Source organism: Panthera leo, chromosome A1, assembly GCF_018350215.1.
Source record: "Panthera leo isolate Ple1 chromosome A1, P.leo_Ple1_pat1.1, whole genome shotgun sequence".
NCBI lineage: Eukaryota > Metazoa > Chordata > Mammalia > Carnivora > Felidae > Panthera > Panthera leo.
This window is the reverse complement of record NC_056679.1, coordinates 195,646,785-195,669,769: the sequence shown is the minus strand read 5'-3', so window position 1 is coordinate 195,669,769 and position 22,985 is coordinate 195,646,785. Positions and strand designations below refer to the sequence as shown.

The 22,985-nt window shown below is 37.2% G+C and overlaps 1 long non-coding RNA gene and 1 other non-coding gene across 2 annotated transcripts; both read right to left on the bottom strand.

Annotated features, from left to right (window-relative positions):
• Window positions 1-13,072: 13,072 nt before the first annotated feature.
• LOC122201708 lies at window positions 13,073-22,003 on the bottom strand. Its single transcript, XR_006194310.1, has 2 exons — window positions 21,906-22,003; window positions 13,073-13,347 (listed from the first exon to the last, which is right to left on the bottom strand). It is a non-coding gene; the product is annotated as an uncharacterized LOC122201708 (long non-coding RNA).
• Window positions 13,945-14,051, bottom strand: LOC122202527. Its single transcript, XR_006194715.1, has one exon. It is a non-coding gene; the product is annotated as a U6 spliceosomal RNA (small nuclear RNA).
• Window positions 22,004-22,985: the final 982 nt, after the last annotated feature.

Genomic DNA, 22,985 nt, shown 5'->3' with positions numbered 1-22,985 from the left:
ACACACACATAGGAGAGACATACAGGGAGAAAAGGAAGAGGCAAAGTACCGTGGAGACAGAGATTGAAGTGGCCTTCAGCTAAGGAATTCTCAGAGCCACCAGAAGATGGAAAGAGCCATGCAGTGCACTGTCCCCCAGAGCCTTTGGAGGGAACAGGGCTCTGCCAACACCTGGATTTCAGACTTCTGATCTCCCAAACTGTGAGGGAATCATTCTTGTTTTAAGCCATTGAATTTGTGGTTATTTGCTATGGCAGCCTAGGAAACGAATACACTTGGTAAGCTGATGTGGGATGACAGTTTTCCCACAACTGCGTGAATGGACTAAGAATTCTAGAGTTAACATTATCAAATGAGGGGAGATAGCATCATCCACATTAGAAAGGGAAAGAAAAAGGGAAAGGGGGGTGGGGGAGAGAAGATGAAGGTTGGTAGCCAGAATGTGAGCTGTGGGGGAGGGAACACTGAGGCTTTGCCAGGCGGCCAAGAGGAGTATGAACTAAAGAGAAAGAAAAACAATCACATCCTTTTTTTTTTTTTCCCAATTTTAAGGAGTTACTTTGTCTTCTCATGTTCTACTGATAGACCTTTGTGTTTGTGTAATTAAATAAATATTTTATCTCAGAAACAGCTTTACAGAGAAAGTTCTCGGATGAGATACAATCTTTTGATAATATTCCCATTGGAAATAGTTAAGTTAGAAAGATGTGAAGAGGAACAGAATACGTGACCCCAAAATATATCACTTTGGCATAAGGATTATTTTGACCTGAAGGCAATCAAAACCCAGCAGATTGAAGAAAAACTGTTTACCTCTCCCTTAACTACCTAAAGGAATTTAGCTAGGGGGCCTGGTCTAGAAACAGAGCTATTACCACAGATTATGTTTATCTGAATGACCTTCCCCTGTGGCAGGGCAAGCATCTAATTACCAAACGTCTATTCTTCTACAGTCCTGTGAATTACCCTCCTCCCCTTTGAAGCCCCAGGCCCCTAGCCCAGTCCTTGACTCAGGATGGCATAGAAGCCTCAACTGCCCGACTTGCCCTTGGATCTGTATTTTAATGGGGCTCCTGTACATATGAAATTAAAGGTTTGTTTGTTAATCTGTTTTATGCCAGTTTAATTCTCAGACCAGCCAAAAAAACCTAGAAGTGTACAGGGAAAATGTTCCTCCCATGCAGATGGAAAAGTCTAAATGAAAACTAGTATCTTAAGTATGGAGACATGCAGAAGTCAGTCAGCATATTGGGAAGATAATGAGATGATGGCAAAGAACAAGGAGTCGCCTAGGAAAAAAGCCTTAGACAAGTTCTAGGAGTCGGGGTTGTGGAATTGTATAAAACTCCTGGACACGGAAGACTCCACTTTGAGATAAAGTTCCATTTTCCTTTCTAAAACAAACGCTAATGGACTCCTTGAACTGGGCAAAAAGACCCTTGAATGGTCTAGAAGCGTCACTTGTTTCACAAGCAATTGTTTGTAAAGTCAGTGGGGCATCCTGATGACCCGCTGCTGACTGTGGGCTTTCTGAAGACAGAACAGTTAAGAAATGCATACCAGGCATGGTTTTCTTTGTTAACACCAATAGAATAATCTATCAATGCGTAGCCAAAAGCAACTTAGCTTGTTAGTACCAGCCACATTTTTTTCTCTTCTTTTACGCAAGTCATGTAATTGCCCCCCTTCCTCTTTTTCAGAAAAACTCTTTGCTTTCACCCCAAAAGTGGGGTACTGTGGCTGCTGGAACCTCCGCTCCCGGAATTGCAAGCCTGAGACCTCAAATAAAGGCCTTTGTTCTTTTTGAGTTTTGAAAATGCTGAAAATGGAAGACGTTCACTTACAGTTCCGCAGCACAGATACCAAACTCATAGAGGAAATAGGCGATCCATTGTGAAAAAAGGCAGGTTTTTTGGCAAAGGCTATGAATTCCTGTAAATCCAAAGCGATCTCTACACTTTGTGGGAAAGGGTAGGAGGTGGCTCTGCCCTTTGAGATGGTCTGGTTTTATTCTGTTGCAGGATGAATGTGACAAAAACAGATGTTAATAATCAGAGAGAGCTGAGGTATCCAAAGTTACATGTAAAATAGAAGCTTAGAACACCCAAGAAAAGAGACAAGAATTAGGTTAAGTGTTCTTACCACAATAATAATAATAATATTCAAAAAATAAAACTTGAAATGCTGTACTTATTTCGAAAGGGTTTTAATTTCTGATAGTAATTTGCAGAGTACTTGCAAAAATTTTTAATAAAAACTTAACTATAATTCAAATAATAGTTATAATGCATTAGATAGAACATAACTGATATACTAAAGAGAGAGAGAAAGATGAGAATTAACAAAGTGGCAAACATTGTACAGTCTCCCTGGTCCTCATGCAATTGTTAGAATTTTAAACTTATTTGATTTGAATATTCTATTAAAAAATTCTTCAAGAAGGGGTGCCTGGGTGGCTCAGTCAGTTAAGTATCCGACTTCGGCTCAGGTCATGATCTCACAGTTTGTGGGACCCGTCCCTGCATTAGGCTCTGCCCTGGTGGGGAGCCTGCTTGGGATTCTCTTTCCCTCTCTCTCTCTCTCTCTGCCCCTCCCCCATGTGCGAGCATGTTCTCTCTCTCTCTCTCTCTGTCTCTCAAAATAAAATAAATTAAAAAACAAAACAAAAAAACAAAAGAAAATTTCTTTAAGGATATCTATTATTCTTCATAATTAGTTGGAAGGCTCAGTTTAAGGTACTGGTCCTCACTGAAATACCTCAAATATAGTTGTTAAAAGTCTCTGCATACAAAGTTTCAGTAAACTTAAAAATAAGTTTTGTAAAATGGTTATTTTACACCTAAGATCTGAGGATGAAATTAAGTCCTTATTTAAAGGAAAGAGAAATATGTTCCAGAAATATTTTGAAACTTCCATTTCAAAATTAATTCAAAAAATAGTATTTCCGGTTGGGAGAAGAATAAAATGATAGGTAGAGGTAACATTCCTGAAATCTGTTGTGGTCTTTGAGCATTCTTTTTACAAGAACTTCAACAAAGAAAACTGGAGAGGTTGGGAATTCCTGCCAGGAAAAACAACCATAGGAAAAAATAGAATCTCTAATTTAAAATTCTTCTGGTCCCAATTAATCACATATTATAATTGTAGATATCAGTTCTAAGAGTTGGTTATATTTTCTGCCACGCTTTTTTTTCAAGAAAAGAAGTGGAATATAGATTTAACGATTTTGTGTTAAATTCTATCAAATCACTCCACTCTCTAATTAATAGCTTTGGGGAAGAAGTGATGATTTTTCCAGGACTCTCTTAAGAAAAACAGAGGAGGTGAGTCCTTAGCTTGGTCAGGATGGGGGCGGGAAGGTGGGGCTGGGAGTGAGGCTCAGCCCTGCCCCTTTGGTCTCATCTAATCAGCTCGGAAAGCATTGTGTGGCCCCACCCCTGTTTGAGAAACATTTGGCAGATTTAAGAGAATTATACAGTAAGCTTACTAAAGTAACATTACTTTTAATGAAATCATTTACATGGATTCTGATATGAAGTATGGTGAGGAGCATAGATTTCTGTCCAGTAATGGATCTCCTGAACCATAGCCATTATAATGAGTGAGATAATTAGCTCTGTCTTCAATTTAGGCTAATTCTGAAAAGGCTCAGAATGTACGGAACAGTTCCATCCATGTTGCTGCAAAACTCCGTATTTCATAGTGTTATGCTAAGTGAAATAAGTCATACAGAGAAAGACAGATACCATATGTTTTCACACTTATGTGGATCCTGAGAAACTTAACAGAAAACCATGGGGGAGGAGAAGGAAAAAAAAAAGTTAGAGAGGAAGAGAGCCAAACCATAAGAGACTTAAAAACTGAGAACAAACTGAGGGTTGATGGGGGGTGGGAGGGAGGGGACAGTGGGTTATGGGCATTGAGGAGGGCACTTGGGATGAGCACTGGGTGTTGTATGGAAACCAATTTGATAAATTTCATATTTAAAAAAAGTAAAAAAAAAAAAAGAATGTACAAAACAGCCAATTTAATGACCAGAGGTCTCCAGCTACCCAGCTACAGGTAACAGAATTTAAAATTCTCTCCCTAATAAAAGAAAAATAAATATTAAATTCTATATTTGAATGAATGAATGAATGAATGAAATACTCCCATGTCTTTTATTCAGAGTTTAGAAGTTTAAGAGGTTTCACATAAATATTTTACTTAAAAAATTTTTTCCTGTTCAGTAAAATCTGCTGTTGTTAGAAAATTATTTTGATCGATTTTTCCCTCATCAAAATATTCTCTAAACATCTACTGCAAGTTCTTCTTAAATATTTCTGGTAACTCAATGTTTAGGCACCAAAGCAGTTTTCTACCTGACATTGGGGAGTAAAAATTAGGTTGAAAAAATTGAAGTTTAAAAAATAGGGGCGCCTGGGTGGCTCAGTCAGTCAAGCATCCGACTTCTGCTCAGGTCATGATCTTGAGGTTCGAGGGTTCAAGCCCCGCGTTGGACTCTCTGCTGTCAAGCACACAGCCTGCTCCAGAGCATCAACCCCCGTCACTATCTGCCCCTCCACCCCTCTCTTGAAAATAAAAATACATTAAAAAATAAAATATTAAAATAAGAAGACAAAAATGAAAACACCTCAAAATATATTTTAAAACTTCTACTTCAAACATACTCAAGAATACAACTTCTTGGTCATCAAATCATGGAAGAAAGTCTCATTTTTTTAAATATGTGAAGGTATTTGAAAAGTCTCTTCACTGCTTCTCAGGGTCCTCAGTACCCGCAAAACCCAATAATTTTGTTTATGTATTTTTACAAAAATAGTCTGTAACTATTAGAGCCATGTGAAAAAAAATTTTTTTTCTTCTGATAGAAAACCAGAAAGGTCAGTAATTTCTGTCCCGAGAAATGACTGGGGCAATGTTCCTCCTCACAGCAATCCTCAGAAACCCAACTGAAAACATCCCAGAAATGTGTCAGTCCCAGGAGGGTGGGCCACTGAGGCTGGAAGCACAAGGTGTGGAGCCAAGGCTTTGTGCAAAGGCCTTGAAAGGCACGTAAGAAAAATCACAGGAATGCAGCCTTTAACACGACTTCCTTGTAAAGACAAATTTCACCGTCTATGTCAGAAAACAGCGTTTCTTGGGATATTTCCTCTCATGTGTTGAATGAAGAAGTTTCTCTGCCTTCGCTCTCCCAGGTAAGCCACCCAGTGTCTCCTGACAAAGTTAACTGTGTACTTAATCTGTCAAGATAAGGTTGAGGAAAGTGATAAAAACAATTTTTGTAATGTTCCTTAACAAAATTCTTTCAAGAAAAAAATGGTTGTGATCAAGATGTTTTTGTGGAATGTCACCGGTCCACTGGGACCGGCAAGAGCAGGAGGGCTATAGGATACCAGAGTACTGCCTTATTTTCTGATTTTCCTCCCCCCACCCTGCAGGTGCTCCCCATGTTCTACTCTGTCCATTGCAGTGAAAAAAAAGTGGGAGATCCTTTAACGCCTCTGTTAGTAACAATTCCAATTTATTGATGGAGACCGTGACTTTGATATAATTCTTCTCTTTGATTTACCTCCAAAATCGTTGCATGTCTTAGGTGTCTGCAGGGACACGTATACATTTCTTGGGCAAATGGGTCACATTAGTATAAAATAAACATAGGAGGCCTTTAATATATTACCTCAGACCAGATCATTTTTAGTTTAATTTTCTAATTATCCTGAAATGTTTCTCCTTTTACTCCTTTAAGCCTTACTTGGGGGTGGGGGGGGGGCACCTGGGTGGCTCAGTCAGTTAAGCGTCGGACTTCAGCTCAGGGCATTATCTTGCAGTCTATGAGTTCGAGCTCCACGTTAGGCTCTGTGCTGACAGCTTGGAGCCTGGAGCCCGCTTTGGATTCTGTGTCTCCCTTCTCTCTCTCTCTCTTTCAAAAATAAAATTAAACAAATTTTTAACTTACTTGGCTCTTAGAGTTCTTTTCTTCTTTTGTCTCCCTCTGTTTCTTTTCTTTTTTTTTTTAATTGATGATAACAATGTCTCTCCTCTTCAAGAGAAGATGTTTATTTTAAACTTTTGGAAAGTTTTAATGTAATTCTTGTAAAACGTTTTAATTTATCAAAGGCCGTTGCCACTAAATGATGAGCAGAACTGGCTTAGTTTGAAAGCGTCAGGCATACTTTTGAGGGTTGACTGCCCAGGAGTTCCGACCCTTCACTCAAGCATTAAAAGGAAATCATTGTTCTGGATCCTGCTGATGATTAGAGCCTGTTAACCAAGCCACCCCTATGTTTCATGGCACAAATGACTCCACACCCCCAGCCTCACAAAGAGCAGTTTCTAATTCTTTAGTCATCATGAGCAAAGCAGGCTGGCCAGAGACACACTAAACTATTTTTCTAAAATAACCTCTCATGTTCTTCACTGAGGGGAGAGAAATTTTGCCTGGTGATGGGAAGAGATTTAAAGCACTCCTGCGTTATGATTCATCGTAACAGTAAACCCGGTCATTCGAAACCTAGAAGGTATACATTTCTAAAACGATCCCTGTTACGATCTTCTAAGAAAATTTTGAGCTTTTAAAATGTATTGTGTCTGTTTCGTTTGATATCATCCCTTTACTATGTGACTGATCTGACATACCTTTTCCTTCCTTCAGAGTGGATTTAGTGTTTTCCTCCTTCATTTGTTAACTTTCCATTTGCTTATTTATTTAGAGACAATGTCAAACATGCAGAAAGTTGCAAGAATAGTAAAAGAGCATATTTTTTCCTGAAATTTTTTGAGTTAAATTGCCGATATGACTCCCTCACTACCTGAGTACTTAGTGTGTACTTCCTACAAACCAGAACATTCTCCTCCGTAACCATGACGTCACTATCCAGGTAAGTAAATTGACACTGATGCGTGACTGTCATCTAACTCTCCAACTCTTCCAAGTGTCACCCATTTTCCTAATATTGTCCTTCACAGCAAAACGACCCGGCTTAGTGTCCCATGCTTCATTTCATTGTCTTATCTCTTTAGTTTTCTTCACTGTGGAGCACTTCCTGAGTCTTGACTTTCATGACCTTAGCGTTTTGAAGATTGTAGGCCAGTTATTTGGTAGACTAGCCCTCACTGTGAGTTGTTAGTCTGATGTTTTCTTATGCTTAGGTTTAGGTTTGCACCTTTGACAGGAATATCACAGAAGTGATGCTCTATTCTCATGGCATTCTATCAGATGGTTCACAATTTCAATGTGTCCCATTAGTTGGCAGTGTTAGTTTTGGTCACTTATTCCTGTCTGTCAGGCTTCTCCACTGTAAAGTTACACTTTGTAATTTTGTATTCCCACTGTAATTAATAAGTATTTTTGTAAGGAAGTATTTTGAGACTATGTAAATATCCTGTTTCTCATCAAGCTTTTAATATCTCCATTCATTTATTTATTTCAGTCTGGATTCATGGATTCCTACTTTTATTCAGTGGTTACAACCTGTTACTATCACCTTTTGTTTTGATGCTCAAACGGTTCCAGATTTGGCCAGTCAAAAGTGTCCTTTTGACATGTCTCCATACTTCATTGTGCATTTCTTTACTTCCTGGCACAAGATATCCCAGGCTCATCTTATACTTTCCTTGCCTTAGACTTGGTGTCAGCCATTTCTCCAAGGAACCTTGGTTCCTTTTAGGGGAGTGTGATCTTTTCTTTAGAAAAGATCTTGGAGCTACATGTGCTGAATGTTATCGGAGTTTTGCTGCTTCCTGTCTTCAGTGGACAGAGCTAATGAATATATTACAATTGTATTATATGTATTACATATACACATGTATTTACATCAGTATTTCTGTATCTATTTATGTTGAAAACTATGGGTTCATGCTAATATCCCCAATTCCAGTCTAATACCATAGGGTTCCTTCAAGTTTTCTCCTTTTCTATATTTGAAACTGTCTTCTCAAGAATGAGAAACTTTAATGTATTTATTTGATCAACTCTTCTGGATGTCACCTATCTCTTGTTACCATTGAATCCCACACTCCCTATGTGATGCCCTCCTCGCTGGCTTGGGTTCCAACACTCCTAACTATTCCATTGTGCTTAGCTTGGTTGGGCCTTTACACCGTGCTCTGGGCCACCACAGGAGTCTGCTTAACCCTACTGTGGTCATCTATCTTGCTTTAGCTTCACCTAATGGTTTTTGTATTGATCTGATCAAGGAAACAAGAAAAGAAGAGTACCACTTTATTTTCAAGCATTTGCTAAATACTATTTACCAAGCTCTATATTATTTCATTTTAGTGACATTATGACCCTGAGAAGTAGATATAATTACTTTCTACACATTGGCACTGTGAAGATGAAAGAAATTATGTCATTTGCCAGCATCCATAGCCAATAAGTGGCAGATATGAGGCTGGTCCTATCTCTCTGACTATAACCAATATTCAAATTGGAAGCTGTGGTATGTGTTATATATTTCGTATCTTTTCAAATGTGTAGAAAAAAATGGTTCATTTTTAAGGTCAATAATCATTATAGAATTTCTAGTATATAAATCTTTTGGGGATATGAATTCTCAAATGTCTCAATTATAAGCCGAGAAGAGCTCTCTCCATGTAGTATTAATTTGCTAATTAGGCACTTTGAAAAGACTGTACGTAAAGAAAATGTTCCCTCATTAATGATGGCATTAAGGATTTCAAAAGGTATTTTATAATTTATACTATTTCATTTCACAATCTTACGTCTCTGCTCTGCTTTATGGCATATTTTAGTGGTTAAGCTTTTATGTACTGAATCATTCAAAATGTCTCTCCATAATTTAGGAAAAAAAAAGATATGAGAGAATATTTCTCAGGCTGTTTGTCTCCTGTTAAATAATGGTGAACAATTGTAGGAACTTTTCTGAAATAAAAACATGGATTATTTGGAAGAGGCTGGATTCTCAAGCTCCGTTAAAAATCCATTATGATTTCATTGTCAATTTTACAGAAATTTGGCAAGTTTCCTGCCTAATCTAAATATTCTAAATTTCAAGGGAAAAACCTACTCTTTCACACATTTTCTCAAAGACGCATGGAGGCCTTTGACATTCCTGTGCTATTGTCTAGCTTATGTAATGCCTACTGTATGCTGGGCACTGTGTTAGGTAATTTACTCACATTAAATCATTTAATCCTCTGCATCTGTTAGATGAATATCTTCTACAGATGAGAAAGTTGAAGTGTAATAATAAGCATGTATCAAGAGGCACCTGGCTGGCTCAGTCAGTAGAGCATAAGACTCTTGATCTCAGGACCCCGAGTTGAAGCCCCATATTGGTTAAAAAAAAGAAGTCATTTCAACTTTCAAGTCTTATTATTTAAGAAATACATTCCATAAGGCTATAGCTGCAATAGAGAGTGATTCCTCTGATGGGTCTGGGCAAAGTCAATGGAAAACCTTCTGGAAAAGATTCACCACTCGACAAAAATGAACTACTGGGACCTCATCAAAATAAAAAGCTTCCACACAGCAAAGGAAACAATCAGCAAAACTAAAAGGCAACCGACAGAATGGGAGAAGACATTTGCAAATGACATATCAGATAAAGGGTTAGCATCCAAAATCTATAAAGAACTTCTCAAACTCAACACCCAAAAAACAAATAATCCAGTGAAGAAATGGGCAAAAGACATGAATAGACACTTCTCCAAGGAAGACATCCAGGTGGTCAACCGACATATGAAAAAATGCTCAACATCACTCATCATCAGGAAAATACAAATCAAAACCACAATGAGATACCATCTCACACCTGTCAGAATGGCTAACATTAACAACTGAGGCAACAACAGATGTTGGCAAGGATGCGGAGAAAGAGGATCTGTTTTGCATTGTTGGTGGGAATGCAAGCTGGTGCAGCCACTCTGGAAAACAGTATGGAGGTTCCTCAAAAAACTAGAAATAGAACTACCCTACGACCCAGCAATTGCACTACTAGGCTTTTATTCACGGGATACAGGTGTGCTGTTTCGAAGGGACACGTGCACCCCCATGTTTATAGCAACACTATCAATAATAGTCAAAGTATGGAAAGAGCCCAAATGTCCATCGATGGATGAATGGATAAAGAAGATGTCGTATACACACACACACACACACACACACACACACACACACAATGCAGTATTACTCGACAATCAAAAAGAATGAAATCTTGCCATTTGCAACTACATGACTGGACCTGGAGGGTATGATGCTAAGTGAAATTAGTCAGTCAGAGAGAGACCAAAATCATATGACTTCACTCATATGAGGACTTTAAGAGACAAAACAGATGAACATAAGGGAAGGGAAACAAAAATAATATAAAAACAGGGAGGGGGACAAAACAGAAGAGACTCATAAATATGGAGAACAAACAGGATTACTGGAGGGATTGTGGGAGAGAGGATGGGCTAAGTGGGTAAGGGGTATTAAGGAATCTACTCCTGAAATCATTGTTTCACTATATGCTAACTAATTTGGATGTAAATTTTAAAAAATAAAAAATAAAATTAAAAAAAAAAAAAGATTCACCATTCTAGATCCCATTAAGAACGTTGTGATTCATGGGAAGAGGTCAAAATATCAATGTGAAAAGGAGTTTAGAAGTTGATTCTAGCCCTCGTGGATGACTTTGAGGGGTTCAAGCCTTCAGTGGAGGAAGTCACTGCAGGTGTGGTGGAGATAGCAAGAGAACTAGAATTAGAACTGGAGCCTGAAGATGTGACTGAATTGCTGCAGTTGAATGGATGAGAAGAAGAAGCAGCTCAAGGATGAGCAAAGAAAGTGGTTTCTTGGAATGTAATGTACTCCTGGTGAAATGCTGTGAAGATTGTTGAAATGACAACAAAAGATTTAGAATATTACATAAACTTAAGTTGATAAGGCAGCAGCAGGGTTTGAAACAGTTGATTCCAATTTTTAAAAACAACTTGTGGGTAAAATGATATTAAGCAACATTGCATACTACAAAGAAACTGTTCATGAAAGAATCAATCAATGTGACAAACTTCATTTTTGTCTTATTTTAAGAAATTGCCACCACCACTCCAACCTTCAGTAACCACCACCCTGATCAGTCAGCAGCTATCAACAGTGAGGCAAGACCCTACACCAGCAAAATTATAACTCACTGAATGCTCAGATGATGGTTAGCATTTTTTAGCAATAAAGTATTTTAAAATTAAGGTATATATATTTTTTAGACATAATGTTATGATTTAGTTACACTACAGTATAAACTAAGTTTTACATGCACTGGAAAACCAAAAAACTCATTTGACTTGCTTTATTGCAATATTTTCTTTATTGTTGTGGTTTGGAACTGAACCTGCAATACCTCTAGGGTATGCTTGTAACTCCACTTTTTATTTTCTATAGGATTTAAGAGACAAATGGATAAAACATAATAAATCTATGTTAATAGGTTCACAATATATAAAGTTTAATTTATAGCATCGATAACAAAGGAGAGGTAGAGCTGTAAGGAAATATAGTTTTTGTATATGACTGAAAGTAAATTGGTATCAATTCAAAATACATTGTTATAACTTTAGGATGTTATATGTAATCCCCAGGGTAACCACAAAAAAGTACCTATAAAATATACACCAAAGGAAATGAGAAGGGAATAAAAACATGTAAATACAAAAAAAATAACTAAACATAAAGAAAAATAGTAATGAAACAAGGAACAAAAAACTGTAAGACATAGAAAAAACAAATGACAAGATGGCAGAAGTATGTGCTATCTTACCAGCAATTACTTTAAATGTAAATGGATTAAACTCCCCAATCAAAAGGTAGAGATTGACAAAATGGATTAAAAAATGATACAAGTATATGCAGTCCACAAGACACAAGAATGTGTAAGTGAAAGGATGGGAAAAAGATATCCATGCAAATAGCAACTAAAAGAGAGTGGGGTGGCTATACTAATATCAGATAAAATAGACTTTAAGTCAAAAACTGTCATTAGAGACAAAGAAAGGGGCACCTGGGTGGCTCAGTCAGTTGAGCATCCGACTGGCTCATGCCATTATCTCACAGTTCATGAGTTCTGTGCTGTCAGCACAGAGCCCGCTTCAGATCCTCTGTCACCTTCTCTCTCTGCCCCTCCTCTGCTTGCTCCCATATGCTCTCTCTCAAAAATAAGTAAACATATTTTTTAAAAAAGAGTGTTAAAGGACATTATATATTGATAAAAGGATCAATTTACCAAGAAGGTATGATAATTACACACATATATGCACCAAACATACCTCCAAACTCTATGAAGCAAACATTGTTAGAATCAGAGACAGAAATAGATCTGCAACAATAGTAGGGAACTTCAATACCTCAATAATGTATAAAACAACCAGACAGAACATCAATGGGAAATAGAGGACTTGAACACCACCAAAGCGTCAAATACATCTAACAGACACATCGAACATTCCAACAACAACAGAAAATACTTTTCTTAAGTGCACATGGGTTGTTTTTCAGGACAGACCATATGTTTGACCACAAAACAATAGTTAAGAAGTATTAAAAAACTAAAATTGCACAAAGTGTCTTTCTAATTAGAATGAAACAAAACAAAAAACTAATAGCAGAAGGAAAACCAAAAATTTACAAGTATGTAGAAATTAAACACCCCACTTTAAGCAACTAATGGGTCAAAGAAGAAATTGCAAAGGATATTAGAAAATATTTTGAGACAAATGAAAACAAAACACATGTTAAAACTTATAGAATACAATAAAAGACAATGCTAAAAAGACAATTTATAGCTGTAAATGTTTATGTTAAAAAAGAAAGATTTCAATTCAGCAACCTAAATTTACACTTTAAAGGGCTAGAAAAAGAACAATGTAAACTCAAAGCTAGCAGAAAGAATAAAATGATAAAGATCAGAGAAGAGAATGATGTAGTTATTTTGGTAAGTGTTCATTTGGTTCTAAAAAGTACAGTATAGGAACTCAGTTATCATTTTCCTTTCTGTTAGAAACTCAACAATATGCATTCAATTTTAAAGTACTTCTCCAGGCAATGAGATATAATTATAGACAAACTAACCTGAAACAGAAATAGTTGTCCACTTTTTCTGGTTGAGCCTGGAGTTGAGAATGGAACAGAGCACAATTTTTGAGTTCAATTACCAGGACTGAAGTTTCACTAGAGAATAGGCCTTTCCCATTTGCTCCGTCATTTTCAGAGGGTGGCTTTAAATTATGTCCTTGGAGGTTTCCAGCTTGCCTCAGGCTCTGGGTACCACTCTGCAGCTTTACACACCAGATGGACCGAATTGGCATCACTATTCTTGGTGAGAACATATGAGGAACTTTCCATTCCTGTGAAATGAGAAGGGAACAAGCAGTTCAATTAAGAAATCAAATGTTTTGATTTTAGTTTGAGTATTTTGAATATGATGCACCAAACAGAAGGACTGCCTAACTCCTAACTCCTATATAACTTAGGAAGAAAACAATGATTTTATGAATAATTTTATCAAAATTAATGATTACCCCAAGGAATCAAAATTAGTAGAGGGGCACCTGGATGGTTCAGTTGGTTGAGTGTCTGACTTCAGCTCAGGTCATGGTCTCACAGTTCCTGAGTTCAAGCCCCACATTGGGCTCGCTGCTATCAGCATAGAGCCCACCTTGGATCCTCTGTTCCCCTCTCTCTCTGTCCCTCCCCCTGCTCTTTCTCTCTCTCTCTCAAAAATGAATAAATGTTTATTTTTTTAAAGTAGTAGAAAAAGACAAGAACAAGAAAATTTAAAGACCCGAGATAATTGAAATTTTGGAGAAAATAAGATAATAGTGAGAAACTGAGCATAAGAATTCATAGCAATTTCAGAAGCACACCAAAAGCCAGTTGAATGGCACAGCTCTGATCAAAAGTCCTTACACTACCCACAGAAGTCAAATTGTCAAAGTAGATCCCTAGAAATTATACACTTTACTTAATAGCGTGTCAGCCTTGCCCAGGGGCCATGCTAATCTTCTCTGCATTATTCCAGTTTTAGTACATATGCTGCCGAAGTGAGCACTGCTGTGTACTTAATAGCAAATTTTACTAATAATTAGTGAAGGATACAAGCAAAAAAGCAGGCACAAAGATAGCGATATCTATCTCTGGAGGAGTCCAAACTATCATCTGTGCCTCCAAAAAATAGATTTTTGCACTGGGATATATTTTGTTTTCAGAATAAGAGATGAATATTCACTGTGTGTGTTGTACAGTTTGCCTGAGGAAGCTGTTTAAGTTCAGAGCCTCTTAGTTTTTACATTCCATCAGTTACACAGGGAACCTATGTGACTAACTTCTGTTCTCTGAGTTATGACCCCTAATCCATATATTCCAGGTTAGTTTATAATAAGCAATGCAAAAATGCTCCTAAAAACATTCTTAGATGAGAACTTCTTTGGTTATCTTCCTACTTGTAAATTCCATCAGAGTGGAGGAGAGAGTTACAGAGCTATTTTTAATTCTTTATTCTTTCTTTCTTTCTTTCTTTCTTTCTTTCTTTCTTTCTTTCTTTCTTTCTTTCTTTGCAGGGACCTGCATGAATTGCAGTAATGACAGTGGCAGGGAGAGTGAATTCACTGAGAGTGAATTAGAATATGTCAGAACATCCAGAGCTCCCCAGACACCATACTGTGCATTGTGGAATGTGGCTTCTCTTAAGGTACTTGGGGAAAGACAATGACACATTTCTGAGCATGCATGAAAGGAACACTGGGCTCCAGTGAGAATGTTTCTGACCCTCACCTCTCTTAACCATCCTCTGGGCTCATAGTTCTTCATAATCTAGAACTTCTTTTAATATATCTTCCAGCTGTCATCTCTGTCTACACTGAGGATCAGTGGGGCATGCAATGCAAAGCAGGGAGCAAAGAAAGCTAAAGGCAGCAGGCATGACAGATGGGATGAATATACTTAGAGTAAATTATAAATACAAATGATATATTGATCAGTTTGCATCTGATCAAATTGAAGCATGTTTCAATATATGCAGTACATCGGACTTGAGTGAGGCAGAAAATTATAAACAATGGGGGTAAATTAGAGGAAGCATTCAGAGACACACAGATGTTCCAATGGCTCTTGATATTCACATTTCCAAACTTGGATTTTATATACTATCTTCTCAAAAGAACAAAACAATAAGCTCAATCACATACAAAAATATCATACATCATAAAGTTGATGCTTCATACCAGCCTAGGAAAGATGAAATGTTCAATAATTAGACTTGAGACTTGAGACTACTGGATAGCCCTAGGGAGGAACATTTCACTCATATTGCATAGTTTACTGTAGAATAACTTCAAATAGATAAACGATTTAAGAGTTAAGATTAAAATGTACTAAAGAAAATTAAAAGTTAAAAAAAAATTTTTTTTTTGAGAGAGAGAGAACATGTAAGCAGGGGAGAGACAGAGGGAGAGAGAGAGAGAATCACAGAGCCCCCACATGGTGCTCGATCTCACGAACCATGAGATCATGACCTGAGCCTCAGACACTTAGCCAACTGAGCCACCCAAGTGCCCCAAGAGTTATTTAAAAATCTTTGTGTGAGAAATGTATTTAAAAGTCTGATTAAAAATGCACCCACAAAAAAATACAATCAGTTATCAAAAATTTACAATTAGCAATGTTAAAAAAACATAAAAAATAAAAATTGTAACTTATAGCTCTTACATATTGATGAAAAGATCAACATTATATATGGAACTATTACTTTCCCTCCAAAACTTGTTTCACCAATAGTTATCCCAGAATCTATGAATGGCAATACCATAACTCCAGTTAGATTGGGCCGAAAATCATCAAGTAATTATGAGCCTTCTATTTCTCTTCTGTTCATTTAAGGAAATTCCATTTACTCAACACTCAAGTCTGAATAGCATATGTACATACTATTCTCAGTGTCTGCATGGTGTTCTAACTGAGCCTGGGAAAGAGAGAGTCAAAACTCTTGATACTTGTTGAATCCAGTATAATAGGAAAGAGTATCAACTTGATATTTCTAGAAAATGTTTCCACATTACCATATGTCAAGCTTCTTTTCCAGTAGCTAGAACTTAGGAAACATTTTCTGGTTTTGAATCCATGTTTACACAGCTCTAAACATTTAACTGGACTGGAATGAAGCTAGTAATTATAATGAACACTAAACCTTGAGAATTATATGTTCTAAATGATACTCTCAACTTCACAATAACTAGAAAACAAAAATTACCCCATATTATGACTAATTTGGTTCTTGTCTGTGAACTAGATATTTTATCATGGAGCCCATGATAGTAGGCCTAATTTTCTATGGAGATCTAACTTAGGCATCAAATATCCTGTGATACTGTTCGGGTTTTGAATTTAAAAATCTAAGGGGATTCAGTTAACTAACTTGAATCCAAAAATAAAAAATTCTGGGGTGCCTGGGTGGTTCAGTGGGTTGAACATCCAACTTCGGCTCAAGTCACAATCTCATGGTTCATGAGCTTAAACCCCACATCTGGCTCTCTGCTGTCATCATGGAGCCTGCTTAGGATCCTCTGTCCCCCTCTCTCTCTGTTCCTCTTCCACTCCCTCTCTCTTTCTCTCTCTCTCTCTCTCTCTCTCAAAAATAAACAAACATTAAAAAAATAAAAAATAAATCTAAGGGTATTCAGCATTAGAAAGAAAAATATTTGGGATAAGGAAAATAATACAATTAGAATAAATCATTCATATCTATATATGCTACACATAATTACAGTGGGTTTGTAAACACTTTAGAGAAATGCATTAAAATTTTTATCCCATATAAATATTTTAAAAATAATATGAAGCAACACATATTCAGAAAATTAATTCAAATGTACAGGAGTTGTCAAATAGGTCATTTATATGGTTAAATTTTTTCTGCCAGTCTTTAATCTTAAATCACATGATTTAAGTGGATTTTGAGAGCTGTGATGTTTGTGATGTTTTTCAAAACATTCAGCACAGTTTCTTAATTACGGCAATAGCAACTTAAGAACTTATCTGGACTTTTCTCTACAGACTCTGTCACTTAAATCAGATGCCAAATAAATATGGCTTCTAATGTCACGAGAGCCACCATGCTAAGGCTAGAGACAGCAGGTCTGATTCACGGACCTTTCTGGTCAATAAGAGGTTTGGGTGCCATGAACACAAAGAAGTCATCATACATGAAGTATGAAGTAACCTGTCATACTTATTGGGTCATTTAGTTATCACCCAGTTGCTGCTAGCTTATCATAGAATCTACCTCATTTCTCTTGATCTCAACTAATGCTCACTAACTCTTACATTACCTCTCTAAGCTTCCAGGCCAACTTTTCCTCCAACAACCAGCTTTTTAGCTATAGACAAGCCTAAGGCATATGTTCTCTGCCCCTACAAAATATATATTAAATAACACTTACTAAACTGAAAGGCTGCAGCTACCTAAGTCTCTATTTTCCCATGAACAGAATCAAGAAATTTTTATTTAATTCATTTGGCAAATATTTATGGGATACCTACTCTGTGACAGGCATTGTTCTTTTTTTTTTTTTTAATTTTTTTTAATGTTTTATTTATTTTTAAGACAGAGAGAGACAGAGCATGAGTGGGGATGAGGCAGAGAGAGAGGGAGACACAGAATCTGAAGCAGGCTCCAGGCTCTGAGCTGTCAACACAGAGCCCGACGCGGGGCTCGAACTCACAAACTGTGAGATCATGACGTGGGCCAAAGTCGGACGCTCAACCGACTGAGCCACCCGGGCGCCCCTGACAGGCATTGTTCTAAGTTTTTGGGACATTTCCAGGAACAGCAATGAGGCCAGAGTACCTTTATCAAACGGCATCGTCTCTGGCCTCCAAAGTACTGCGGCTGGAGCCCCGGCCCTGACTTCTCTTCCGGTGGCAGTATTTGTGAATTGTCCCGAGAGAAGCCACATTCATTTTCAATCTGCTCAGCTTGGGAGTTAGATTCTCATCGGTGTCAGACCCATTGTCAGATTCCCTTTCCTCAAAGGCCTGGCTGAAGACAGAGCACTCTTCCTCGATGTTAGGTGGTAGTAGTCACCTGTGGCTTCCAGCATAAAACCACTTGTGTTGAGGACAAGGGTTTCTTGTCCTCCTCCTCCTCATCTTCCTCTTCTTCCACCCTGAACAGACACTTCTGCCCACGGGTCGTGGGTTTCAAGCTTATCGGTCTCAGCATGGAGACAGCCCTTGTCCAGTCCAGACAACTCGGGAGGTCTGAAATTCTGAAGACAGGATACAACCATAGACCCCGCCCCTTTTGTTTTGGGTTTGTTTTGTAATCCTATGTGATCCCAGAAACCCTTCATATAAGCCAATGGAAAGGAGCCTAAGATTATATACCTAAGTGGAAATGCCAAAAAGGAGGAAATATGGAAATAGCCAACAAATACAGATATTAAAGCAGGTTATTCCAAATCATCTCATTGCTTTATAACCATGATAATATGAAGATCCTTTTCCAAAAGACCTGAACCTCAGAACACTACCAACTACTGTTAAAAAATACAAAGTAGATGGGGTGCTTGGCTGGCGCAGTCAGTTAAGCATTTGGCTCTTGATCTCAGCTCAGGTCATGATCTCACAGTTTGTGAGTTTGAACCCCTCATTGGGCTCTGCGCTGATGGCATGGAGCCTGCTTGGGATTCTCTCTCTCTTTCTCGCTGCCCTTCCCCCTCTTGTGCTCTTTCTCTCTTAAAATAAATAAATAAATAAACATTAAAATATATATAAAGTAGGTTGCACCTTCATATTCTGTTCTCTCACTGAAATACTTTTCATTTCTAATGCTACAAATTTTGTGTTTTTTTCATCGACAATGTGATTTTTTGTGGTCTTGTTTCATTGTATATAAGTAACACACAGTGAAGTGCAAACAATTTAAGTGAATTGCTTGAGTTTTAAGAAATGCATACCCAAATACAGAAAATTTTCATCAATTCCTTTATGTCTCTTCCAGTTAACCCACTCACTGAGACAACTACTGCTCTGACTTTTTTAAAACTTTAATTCCAGTATAGGTAACATACAGTGTTATGTTAGTTTTGGGTGTACAAATCTGATTTCTTATACCAGAGATTAATTTAGCCTATTTCAGGACATCATATAAATGGAGTCATATATATCTTACTTTAAGCTGGTATCACACGGTCTTGATACTGTAGCTTTAACAGAAAGTATTGAAATTGAGTAGGAAGCTCTCCAAATTTATGTTTCCTTTTCAAGAATGTCTTGACTTGTTTACGTTTTTTATATTTCCATATGAATTTTAGAATCAGCTTGCCAAATTCTACAAAAGCGAACAAACAAAAATTGCCTGCTGAGATTTAGATAGGGATTATGTCAAATGTATAGACCAGTTTGGGGAAACTTGGGATCTTGAGTCTTCTGCCCAACCAACCAGATACAGTTTTCCATTTATTTGGGTTCTTTTTATTTCTCTCAGCAATGTTCTATAGTGTTCAGTGTATAGGTTTTGCATATATTTTATTAGGTATATTTATATTGCATATTTTAATGCTATTACTGGTGCTGGTTTTTTTTTTGTTTTTTAAGTAAGCTTCATGCCCAATACCGAGCTCAACGCAGAGGTTGAACTCACGACCCTGAGATCAAGACCTGAGCTGAGATCAAGAGTTGGACGCTTAGCCAACTGAGCCACCCAGATGACCCTAGCACTGTTTTTAAATTTGGTTTCTGTTTGTTGTTACTATGTAGATATACATTGATTTTTGTATTTTGGTCCTTCACGGGAATTGTCCCTTTCATCCAAGCTATCAGGTTTACTGGCATTAAGATGTTCATAATATTTTCTTATTATTTGGATGTCTGCAGAATCTGTAGTTATGTCACTTCTGTCACTTCTGATTCCGATCGTTTTCTCTCTTTTATCCTGATGAGACTGTGACTCACATCAATCTTCTCAAAAAGCCAACTTTTGCTTTCTTTTACAGTTGATCCTCCAACAATACAGGTTTGAATTGCATGAGTCTCCTTATACACATATTTTTTTCCAATAAATGCAGTACAGCACTAAGATGTTATTTTCTCTTCTTTAGGATATTCTTTTTTTTTTTTTTTTTTTTTTTTTTTTTTTTTTAGGATATTCTTAATATTATCTTTTCCCTAGCTTATTTTATTGTAAGAATACAGTGTATAACACATACAACACACAAAATATGTGTTAATCGACTGTTTATATGTTATCAGTAAATCTTTCAGAGAACAGTAGGTATACTAGTAAAGTTTTGGGGGAATCAAAAGTTATATGCAGATTTTCAAATTGCATGGGGGACTGGCACCCCTAACCCCCACATCGTTCAAGGGTCAACTGTATTTGCTCTATTTTTTCCCCATTTGATTTGTTCTCTGAACTTCATTATTTCCTTTCTTCTCTTTACCATGGGTTTCATTCTTCCCTTTTACCAGCTTCTTAAGGTGGAAAGTGAGAGGCCATAGCCTTTCATCTTTTCCAATAAAGGTATTTAGTGCTTTACATTTCCTTTCAAGTACTGCTTTAAGAGGCATCCCACAACTTTAGATATGTTATGTTTTCATTTTCATTCAGTTCCTTTTAATATTTTCTTTGACCAGTGGATTATTTAGGAAGATGTATTTAGTTTCCAAATATTGGGAGATACTTTTGTTACTGATTCCTAACTTAATGCTGTTGTGCTCAGAAAATACACTTTACCTTTTAAATTTATTGAGACTTGTTTTATGACCCCTTAATATGATCTACCTTAGTAAATGTTCTGTATGCACTTAAAAGCAATGTGTATTCTGTTGTTGTTAGATGGAATGTTCTTACAAATGCTAATTAGGTCAAGTTGGTTGGTAGTGAGGATGTTCAAGTCTATCTCTATCCTTGCTGATCGCTTATCTCCATGTTCAATTAATTATTAAGAGAGGGGACTGAAATTTCCAACTACAGTTATGAACTTGTCTAGTTTTCCATATAGTTCTATCAGTTTTTGCTTCATGTATTTTGAAATTCAGCTATTGGGTGTGTAAACTTTTAGGTACATCCTCATAATAAACTGACCCCTTTATCATTATGAAATGTTTTTCTTTATCCCTTGTAATTATTCTTAGTTCTGAGATATATTTTGTCTAATATTAATACAGTTCCTTCTATAATTTTAATTTGAGTTAGCCTGGTATATCTTTTTTCATTCTTTTAACCTATTTGTGTCTTTATATTTAAAGTGTGCTTACAGGCAGCATAAATTTGGGCTGTGCCTTTTTAAAAAATTTTTTTTTCAACGTTTATTTTATTTTTGGGACAGAGAGAGACAGAGCATGAATGGGGGAGGGACAGAGAGAGAGGGAGACACAGAATCGGAAACAGGCTCCAGGCTCCGAGCCATCAGCCCAGAGCCCGACGCGGGGCTCGAACTCGCGGACCGTGAGATCGTGACCTGGCTGAAGTCAGACGCTTAACCGACTGTGCCACCCAGGCGCCCCAGGGCTGTGCCTTTTTATCCAATATGACAACCTACTCTTTTAATTGGTGTTTAGATCATTTATATTTAATGTGAAAATATATATTTGTTAGATCAAGTGTATCATCTCAATTTTGATTTCTATTTGTTCTATCTTTTGCTATCTTTTCCCTTTTTCTGCCTTCTGTTGGATTAATTGTATATTTGTTATTCTTTTTTATCCTTTTTTTGGATTATTAGCTATAAATGTTTAGTTATTTTAGTTTATTTAGCATTTCTACCATATACTTCCAGCTTGTCCCAATCTACCTGCAAGGAATGTACCACTTCATGTATATAGTATGAGACTCTTACAATATGGTCATGATCATGTTTTGCCATTACGTGACCATAATGCCCCTCTAATGGCTGGTTTGGCCTACCTTTCATAGGTATACTTATGGATGGTGTGACCTTCTTCAGACAGCCATATCCAGGAGCTCACCAAGGGTTTCCTTAGATAAGGAATCCTAAAGCAATATGAGACATCTGATCAGGCTTTCTCTGGATCATCTCAACAAAATCCAGAGCCAGTGTCTGCTGGTAATTTTTTGGCACCACCTGCAACAAAAAGAGAGTATCATTAATCAGGACATACCTCCCAAGGTACTATATTTCTGGATGGTCCAATCTTAGAAGGACAAAGCTTAGGGGGGTTCACTGAATATGTAGCATCAGTGGTCTCTCCAATGTTCTTTATGCACCGGTTTTCTTAGCTTATTTAAAAATCTAGCCTGATTTTCATGTTTATGTGTTTCCAGAACAATTTTTTAAATGTGTGTTTGTTTCTTTATTTTGAGGGAGCATGAGTGGGGGAGAGGCAGAGAGAGAGGGAGAGAGAGAATCCTAAGCAGGCTTCACACTGTCAGCACAGAGCCAGATGCAGGACTCAATCCCACAAACCATGAGATCATGACCTGAGAGGAAACCAAGAGTCGGATGCTTAACTGACTAAGCCACCCAGGTGCCCCCATGTTTATGTGTTTCCAACCAATTCTCACTGCCAGGATGTAGGATTGGTCCTTTTTGAACACCAAAGCTTTAGGATTAAGATAAAATTTTGAATAGAGATGTAAAAAGTTTTTTTAAGTGCAGATCTTTTTTGGTGAAAATGAAGGTTGCTGAATAGAAAGCAACCATATGCTGCCTTTGTGCAGGCATCACAAAGCATGAACTAGCTCAAAGCACAGTTTAGAAGGGAGAGCAAAGCAGGAGAGGCAGCACAACACAGTGGTTATAAGTGTGGACTCTGAAATCAGAATACCTGGGTTTGAATTATGACTTCTGAAAAATGAAAACTAAGTAGCTCTTTTGTTTGTCGGATATTTTGATTTTTCTGGTAGGTATAAAGGAAAGGCGTTAAAAACAGTTTTCTGTTTTGTTTTGATGATACAAAACTGTGTGCTCTCAAAACAGCTTTCCTGCTTTAAAATATTGCTACAGCCTTTGTGTGAAGATGCTAT